Genomic DNA, 8,732 nt, shown 5'->3' with positions numbered 1-8,732 from the left:
ATTAAGGTGGGATATTTTTTTTCCTGTTGAAAGAGTGATCTGACATCATAAGCTCACTATCAGCAGTTATTTTATCTATGGTTTGTAACATTTCTTACAGGTTTCTGCTCGTTGTAAATCAGATAAAGATAAATTAGCACAGTACCAGTAGTGATTGGGTGTATGAATTAGTCATACCGTCTCTCTATTAATTGTGAAGCTGTCGGTTGTAAATAGTTCCTTCAAAAGTAGAAAAAATAGATGCTATAACTTTTGAGTTTCTAAGCTATTCTAGTGATAAATCACAGGACAGCGCTGACAACAAGTTTCTGCGTTCCTCTGTGTGCGCGCGATCTTCACGTTTTGCGCAGCTGTTTGTATGAGTGTTCGTGCCACATGCAGCTGCGCGAGCGCGGCATAGATATAATTATGTATATATCTATGCGAGCGCGGTAGCTCGATATAATAATAGGCTACACATCCGATCGTCTAATCGCTTGAATGTCCAAACCATAAAACAAATACAACTGACAAAGTTTAGTGAAGACGCAAGGCTCACCGCTCGCGCGCCATCACTATGTGTTGAACCGGCGTTCGCCTCCGTGTTTTGCTTTTATGCCACTTACTGGATGGGGCGGAGTCACGTGGCTACACACGCAGTTATGTTTTTAAGGGGGAAGTATTAACAGGATTAAAAAACCGAAATAACCGACATGGGAAAATTACGTCGGTTAGAGGTTCTGAATTTCGGTTTCGATTACTTTTCGATTAATCGTCCAGCCCTAAACTGCGGTAATACCCAGCCATACCCAAAAACCTTTGTAGCTCTCGTCGGGTGGTAGGAACGGGAAATTCTGCAATTGCTGTAACTTTAGCCTCTACCGGACGCACTTGACCTTGTCCAACCTCTTTGCCAAGATAAGTGACAGTCGCTCGGCCAAACTCGCATTTTGCCAAGTTAAGTGTTAAGTTAGCTTTGTCAAGACGCTCAAACACGGTTCTCAACGAGCACACATGTTCTTTCCAATCCACTGAATAGATAACCAGATCATCAAGATATGCGTTGCAATTCGGTACATCAGCTAGGACAACATTTACCAGACGCTGAAACGTTGCCGGTGCGTTTCTGAGCTCGAAAGCCATCGCAGTGTACTGAAGGAAATTATCTGGTGTTACAAACGCGGAGATGTCGGACGCTTGTGATGTAAGTGGGACTTGCCAGTATCCTTTCAGCATATCCAGTTTACTAACAAAACGAGTAGAACCGATATTATCTATACAGTCTTCCATGCGCGGTAATGGGTAACTGTCTGGCACAGTCACAGCATTTACCTTACGGTAATCGGTGCAGAATCTAAAAGTGCCATCAGATTTCGGCACGAGCAAACATGGAGAACTCCAGGGACTGCAGCTAGGTTTGGCTAAACCATTCTCCAACAGATAACTGACCTCCTGACGCATAATAGACCTCTTGACTGTATTGACGCGATAAGCATGCTGCTTAATAGGGCGAGCACCATCCACAACAATATCATGCTGCAAAACATTCGTTTGTCTTGGTACATCGCTAAACAGACACTTAAAATCAGAGATCAAGTTACCAATATCGGATTGCTGGTCAAAGGTTAAATGAATAAGACATGATGAAAGATCTTGTAATATCTCCGAGTTTGCCAACCTTGCACACTGATGAGGAGCATTGCGGAGTACGACACCATCCTCATCAGCACCCGAGACACCAGGAGTGGGCGTCAGCTCTACAGCTATCGCGACAGAAGAGACGGCGGGCCCTGCAGTCTGTTCCGGAGCTTTAACCTTGGATTTCTCCCTGTCATGGTAAGCCTTCAACATGTTTATGTGACACACTCGGGTTTGTCGCTTCCTATCAGGTGTGGAAAGCATATAATCAGTTTCACTCATTTTCCTTTTCACAACATACGGACCAAAAAAACGAGCCGACAGAGCTGATCCAGGAACAGGTAAAAGAACGAGCACTTCATCACCAGGCACAAAAGATCGCGCAATTGCTTTCCAATCGAACTTGCGCTTCATGTTTTTTTGAACATTAGCTAGAGATTCCTTAGCTAGCGACCAAGCAGTATGTAAACGATCTTGAAAAGTACTAACATAATCCAGTACATTAGTGTTCGGACTCGAATCAGTCATTAAAATCTTTTCCTTAAGAACTTTTAAAGGTCCCCTTACCTGATGTCCAAAGACGAGTTCGGCCGGACTAAAACCAAGAGACTCTTGTACCGTCTCTCTAGCTGCGAACAAAACCAAAGGTACTCCCTCATCCCAATCTCGAGCAGTGTCCATACAATATTTCCTAAGCATAGACTTAAGTGTTTGGTGAAAGCGTTCAAGTGCCCCCTGACTTTGTGGCCGGTAGGCACTTGACACACGGTGAGAAATCGCCAAAGTCTCCAGAACTTGGTTAAAAAGCCTTGATAAAAAATTTGTGCCCTGATCAGTCTGCACTATTTTAGGGAGTCCGAACGTAGAGAAAAATTTCACCAACGCTTTGATGATAACGGGCGCGGTGATTTTCCTTAACGGAATTGCCTCCGGAAATCTAGTGGCCACGCACATTATGGTTAACAGAAACTGGTTGCCAGATTTAGTTTTAGGTAGAAGCCCAACACAGTCTATGATTACATGCTCGAAGGGCTCCCCAATGGCTGGAATGGGAGACAGAGGAGCAGGTGGAATCACCTGATTCGGCTTCCCAACGGTCTGACAGGTATGACACGTACGGCAGTACTAGACAACATCTTTTTTTAAACATGGCCAAAAGAAGTGTTCTAATATCCTATTGTAAGTCTTTGTAACTCCGAGATGACCAGCGAGCTGATGATCATGCGCTAAGCATAAAACATGCTGACGATACAAAGATGGAACAACAACTTGATATACAACATCCCAATCTGAATCCTTAGTTTTGGAACACCACTTTCTCATCAATAAATCATTGTCAACAAAATATGCAACTTTCTTATCCTTAGCCACATCAAGAGGGACAACAGAATTAAAAGACGTAACGAGAGATTTGTCCTCTTTCTGTGCAGCACTTATCTTCTCTCTGGACACAGATAGTTTTAATGCATCTACATCAGACACAATTGTACTAACGTTATTTGACTGCTTTTGTGTACCGGCAGCAGTATGCAGTGATTCATCACCAGCAAGGAGGGGGAGAAAGAACGACTCAGACAAATCAACCAGATTACACACTTTGCGCGACTGCGCGCGAGTAACAGCGCATGCAGGGAAAACGCCAGGGTAAGTATTAGATACATTTTCCGGCTGACACAACATGTCTGGTTTATCAATAACCTCTAAAACAGGCATTATTTTCCCCCCGGCCAGGTCATTGCCAAGAATGAAATCAATGCCTTGCACAGGGAGTGAAGAACGTACGGCCACTTTCACGAATCCCGTACATAACTCACTATGCAGATGTACACAATGCAAGGGAGCCGTTACGCAATTCATTTCAATGCCTTGTATAATGACGCTTGAACCACAAAACGTATCATCAGACAACGGTAACTTATCTGCCACAATAAATGATTGCATTGCACCTGTGTCTCTGAGCATCTTTATTTCTTTCTGTTCCTCACAATTGCCAGTTAAAGAAACTAACCCTTTTAAAATAAAAGGTCGGTAACTGTCATCAATTCTGCCCTCATCAAGCAAAGTAACAATCGGCTTAACAGTTTTAACAAATCCTACACATTTAGTTTGTGATTGTTTGCGTTTTAAAACCAAACAGTCTGCAATCACATGCCCACGTTTGTGACAATAAAAACATTCACGATCCTCCTTAAGGGGTGAGCTGGATTTAGAACGTACAGCCGAATTTTGAGAAGGAACAGACTGTGACTTTTCCGGACGTGCAGCAGGGAAGACACTTTTGTGTGTTAAGACAAATTCGTCAGCTAATACGGCTGCGTGCGACAACGAAGTTACCTTCTGTTCATTTAAATAAATCACAACACGCTCGGGCAAGCAATTCTTAAAATCTTCAAGCAATACAAGCTCTCGTAACTCGTTAAAATCACTTACCTTACTAGCTGTACACCACTTATCAAACAAAATCCCTTTCTCCCTTGCAAATTCCACGAAAGTCTGGATAGGATTTTTCCTGTGTCCTCTAAACTTCTGCCTATACGCCTCGGGAACTAACTCATAGGCGTGAAGAATAGCAGACTTCATAGATTCATATTTTAGACTCTCGTCTAGAGACAACGTAGAGCATACCTCCTGAGCTTTACCTATCAACTTGCACTGCAATAATAGAGACCAGACCTCTTTAGGCCAACGAAGAGAAATCGCGATGCGCTCAAACGCACTGAAATAGGAATCTACTTCAGATTCTCGAAATTGAGGTACTAATGCAATGTGCTTACTTATGTCAAATGTAACTTGTGATGGATCAGTCTGCGGAGAAACATCAGAGACCTGACCTGGATCCGACTGCGAGGCTGACCCGTTAGCAACCTTCATTGCCTCCAGATCCAGCTGTCGCAGCTTCACCTGCTTGTCAGCCTCAATCTCGAGCCTGCGTATCTCCAGATGCAGATTTAGCTCAGCCTGACGTGCATCGGCTTTCTCTTGTGCCTCATATTGCAAACGAGCCAAGCGGACTTTTAGTCACGCTCTGTCTGTTGAATCAAAAGAACTTGGAGAAAACGGATCAAACGGTGGCAAGCTGGCCTTAGCATCGGCAATCCCCTCCGCCTCGGCGTCAGCTCTACCACTCCGCTTATCCGCATCATCCACAAGGCTGAGATTTGCCACAGCAACGTCACCCACACGTACACTCCCGCTAGACTCACCATCCATAGTATTTGACATAGGAAGAACATTTAACTCACAAAGGCACTGCAACAATTTACTTTTTATGTCTCTCTTAAGACCTTGTTTGCTAACAGTAATCTTATAGTGGTCAGCTATCAGCAATAAATCTTGCTTCCTGCACAAATTAATCTGCTCTAACGATGGTTTAGTAACAAAATTCTGCAAATTAAACGTTTCCATAATGCACAATAAGCAAATGACACTTCAATACCTCCCCGTATGGGTACGACACCAGAAATTCCAGAAACTACTCCCGTCAATCGCAACCAGCACACACGCACACACAAATGATCACAATTATAAAAATTATTCGGGACTAAATGATCCCGGACGAGCCCCCATTAAATGTTACAACTTCCTAATTTTGGTCTAGGGTTAGAAGGGGTAACATTGAGATTGTGACCATTGCGTGTGCGGGTGGTGGTAGCAAGAGACGAAACGCTACGAGAACTGCCAACAAAACGGAATTTATTTTACAATCAAAGAAAGAGAAAATAGGCGTGAGAAAATAAGGATAATAATACAATAATGAAATACTAACAAAGTAACAAAAACAACAAAAAAAACAAAGACAATATTTACATAAACAAAAAGAAAAGAAACAAAAGTAATAAACCGGGGAAAAAGGACAAAAGCGGCGCCAAAGAAAAGAAAAGAACAAAAACAAAACCCAAGCTAGCTCAAGTTCAAAACTAACCTAACTTATGAAAAGAAAAATGAGAAAGCAAGTCTTCAGCGTATCAAACGCCATAACTTACCTACTCTTTCTACCCAAACAAAACATACATAAGTGGCGCTCACTTCTAACTGATGTGTCTATACATTGAAATCACTGAGTGTTGCAACATGTACGTCATGTGACATACTACCTGTCCATTTCCCATAGGCAATGAGAATCATGGTCGAAATAACAAATCAAAAACAAATTAAAGAACAAAACAAAAATGACAACTCCAAACTGTACAACATAAGAGTGTCATTGCACCAAAGAAAGTTAACAAAAGGGCAGATTTAAACAAGCACAAAAACAGGAAAACAAAAGCTATCTTCGCGTCCATCCAGCCGCTCTTTTAAAACCTGGCGCCCGTACAGGATTGGCAGCGGTAGCATGTTGTCATGTGAGCTGATGACGATTGGCAGCCTCCTGAACCAATAATCGTCCCGTGTAGGCGTGCCTAGGAGAGAGGAGGGGGGAAGAAAAAAAAACACACAGCGGCACAAACTACCAGGACGTAACATCAGCATAGAATGATTTCTGAAGGATCATGTGACACTGAAGACTGGAGTAATGATGCTGAAAATTTTGCAAAGAAACAAATTACATTTTAAAATTTCTTCCAAACAATTGGCTTGATTTTTTCCTGTACACAAAAACAGAGATGGGCACAAATACATCAAAAAATATTTAGTTACAAATTACAAATACTTACTCATAAAATGTATTTAAATAAAATACAATATACTGCTGTAAAAAAATATATATATATATTTTATATATATATATATATATATATATATATATATATATATATATATATATTTAAAAAGGGCGACTTTAATGCAATACCTAGTGAGCTGTTTTTAACTCACATGTTATAAATGCTTAATAAATGTATTTATTAACACTTATTTAACTCAAAACCAGATTCCTGGTTTATTTCATGATTGCAGCAAAAATTGACTATCATAATTAGACTGAAGGGTGTTGTATTTGTGCTTTTCTTATTAATATCTCATGACTGCCACTTTTCTTACTATGTTGCTTACCAGAAGTTTCTGTCTTACCCATGATACTCTCCAAAAAGGTCATGATGCCTATCCACAGCTTGTTTATCAAGATGAAATTAAACCCCTTCTTTTATCAATATATTTATTATTTTCACATGAACAATTTACAGAATCAGTTCAGTAAACTATTTTTTCTAAACACCCTCTCACCCCTGTCTTACCCCTCAAGAGACAGAACACTTGCATGGATATTATTACAAGAGCTTGAGCTAATGTGTAAGATAAAAAATATAATAATAATAATAATAATAATAATAATATATAAACACATTAAAAAAAAGTTAAAGTAAAGAAGGGTTACACTATCACAAAAGCATTTTCAAAGTAACATCCAAATTATTCAAATATTAAATAAATTTGCTCCAAATCTTTTCAAGCATCGATGATTATTATTTTCAAATTATACATTATTTTTTCCATAGGCACACAGGACAAAAATTCTCTAAGCTATACAGCATGACTGGGCAGTTCTTCTCATTTACAATGTATAGCTATACATTTCTTTGATGCTATCAGAGCCATATTAACAAAACGTAAATTCTTTCTTTGATTAAATTGGAGGACCTATTCATTGCCTGAAAGTGAACACATGTGAACCATTTATTCATGAGTTATAAACATGTTGATCAGCCCTTATTGATGAAATGAATGATTTGAGTCTGTGTTGGTTTCCACCCACACAGATCAAACTTGTTTGTACAGAAACACAGAAAATACTTGTTTGTATTTTTTAACAGGTTCAGTAATAAAGGAGAAAACATCAACTCACATTCCATTTGTTGATTTATCAGATGAACCTTTACCACTTCTCAAATGTCTGCGTTGTGTTTGTGGAACAGGAACAGCAACTTCTACGAGGAACATGCGGGTGGATGTTTGCTTTCTTTTTCCTGCAAATCATTGGGCATTAAGGCAGGTCATGCCTGTGAATATGTAATGTAATGTGTTGTAATGTGCTGTAGGGCTGGACGATTAATCGAAAAGTAATCGAAACCGAAATTCAGAACCTCTAACCGACGTAATTTTCCCATGTCGGTTATTTCGGTTTTTTAATCCTGTTAATACTTCCCCCTTAAAAACATAACTGCGTGTGTAGCCACGTGACTCCGCCCCATCCAGTAAGTGGCATAAAAGCAAAACACGGAGGCGAACGCCGGTTCAACACATAGTGATGGCGCGCGAGCGGTGAGCCTTGCGTCTTCACTAAACGTTGTCAGTTGTATTTGTTTTATGGTTTGGACATTCAAGCGATTAGACGATCGGATGTGTAGCCTACTATTATATCGAGCTACCGCGTTCGCATTGATATACATATATCTATGCCGCGCTCGCGCAGCTGCATGTGGCACGAACACTCATACAAACAGCTGCGCAAAACGTGAAGATCGCGCGCACACAGAGGAACGCAGAAACTTGTTGTCAGCGCTGTCCTGTGATTTATCACTAGAATAGCTTAGAAACTCAATAGTTATAGCATCTATTTTTTCTACTTTTGAAGGAACTATTTACAACCGACAGCTTCACAATTAATAGAGAGACGGTATGACTAATTCACACACCCAATCACTACTGGTACTGTGCTAATTTATCTTTATCTGATTTACAACGAGCAGAAACCTGTAAGAAATGTTACAAACCATAGATAAAATAACTGCTGATAGTGAGCTTATGATGTCAGATCACTCTTTCAACAGGAAAAAAAATATCCCACCTTAATAGTCAAACATAGGCTATTTACAGTACAAACCTTGTCAGTGAACTATGAGGGCAAAAAAAAAAAAACATAAAATAATCGTTCATTAATCGTAATCGAGGTAAAATGTTCAATTAATCGAGGTTTTGATTTTAGGCCATAATCGTCCAGCCCTAATGTGCTGTACTGTTTTGCTGCACACTGTTGTCACGTCACAATTTGTCATTAAACTCTTGCAGTTTAAATGTTATGTAGCGGCTGGACAGTTTTAATGGTTTTGTTTAAATCAGTTATTTTTACTAATTTTTTTTTCAGTAATAATATGCTCACATTACTAGCACATTATAAATATTAGTTTACTTAGTTGTTTTTCTGCAAATGAAATTAATAAACTTGAGTTTTAATTTAA

Source organism: Megalobrama amblycephala, linkage group LG18 (assembly GCF_018812025.1).
Source record: "Megalobrama amblycephala isolate DHTTF-2021 linkage group LG18, ASM1881202v1, whole genome shotgun sequence".
Classification (NCBI taxonomy): domain Eukaryota; kingdom Metazoa; phylum Chordata; class Actinopteri; order Cypriniformes; family Xenocyprididae; genus Megalobrama; species Megalobrama amblycephala.
The sequence above is the reverse complement of the archived record's forward strand: the minus strand, read 5'-3'. Positions refer to the sequence as shown.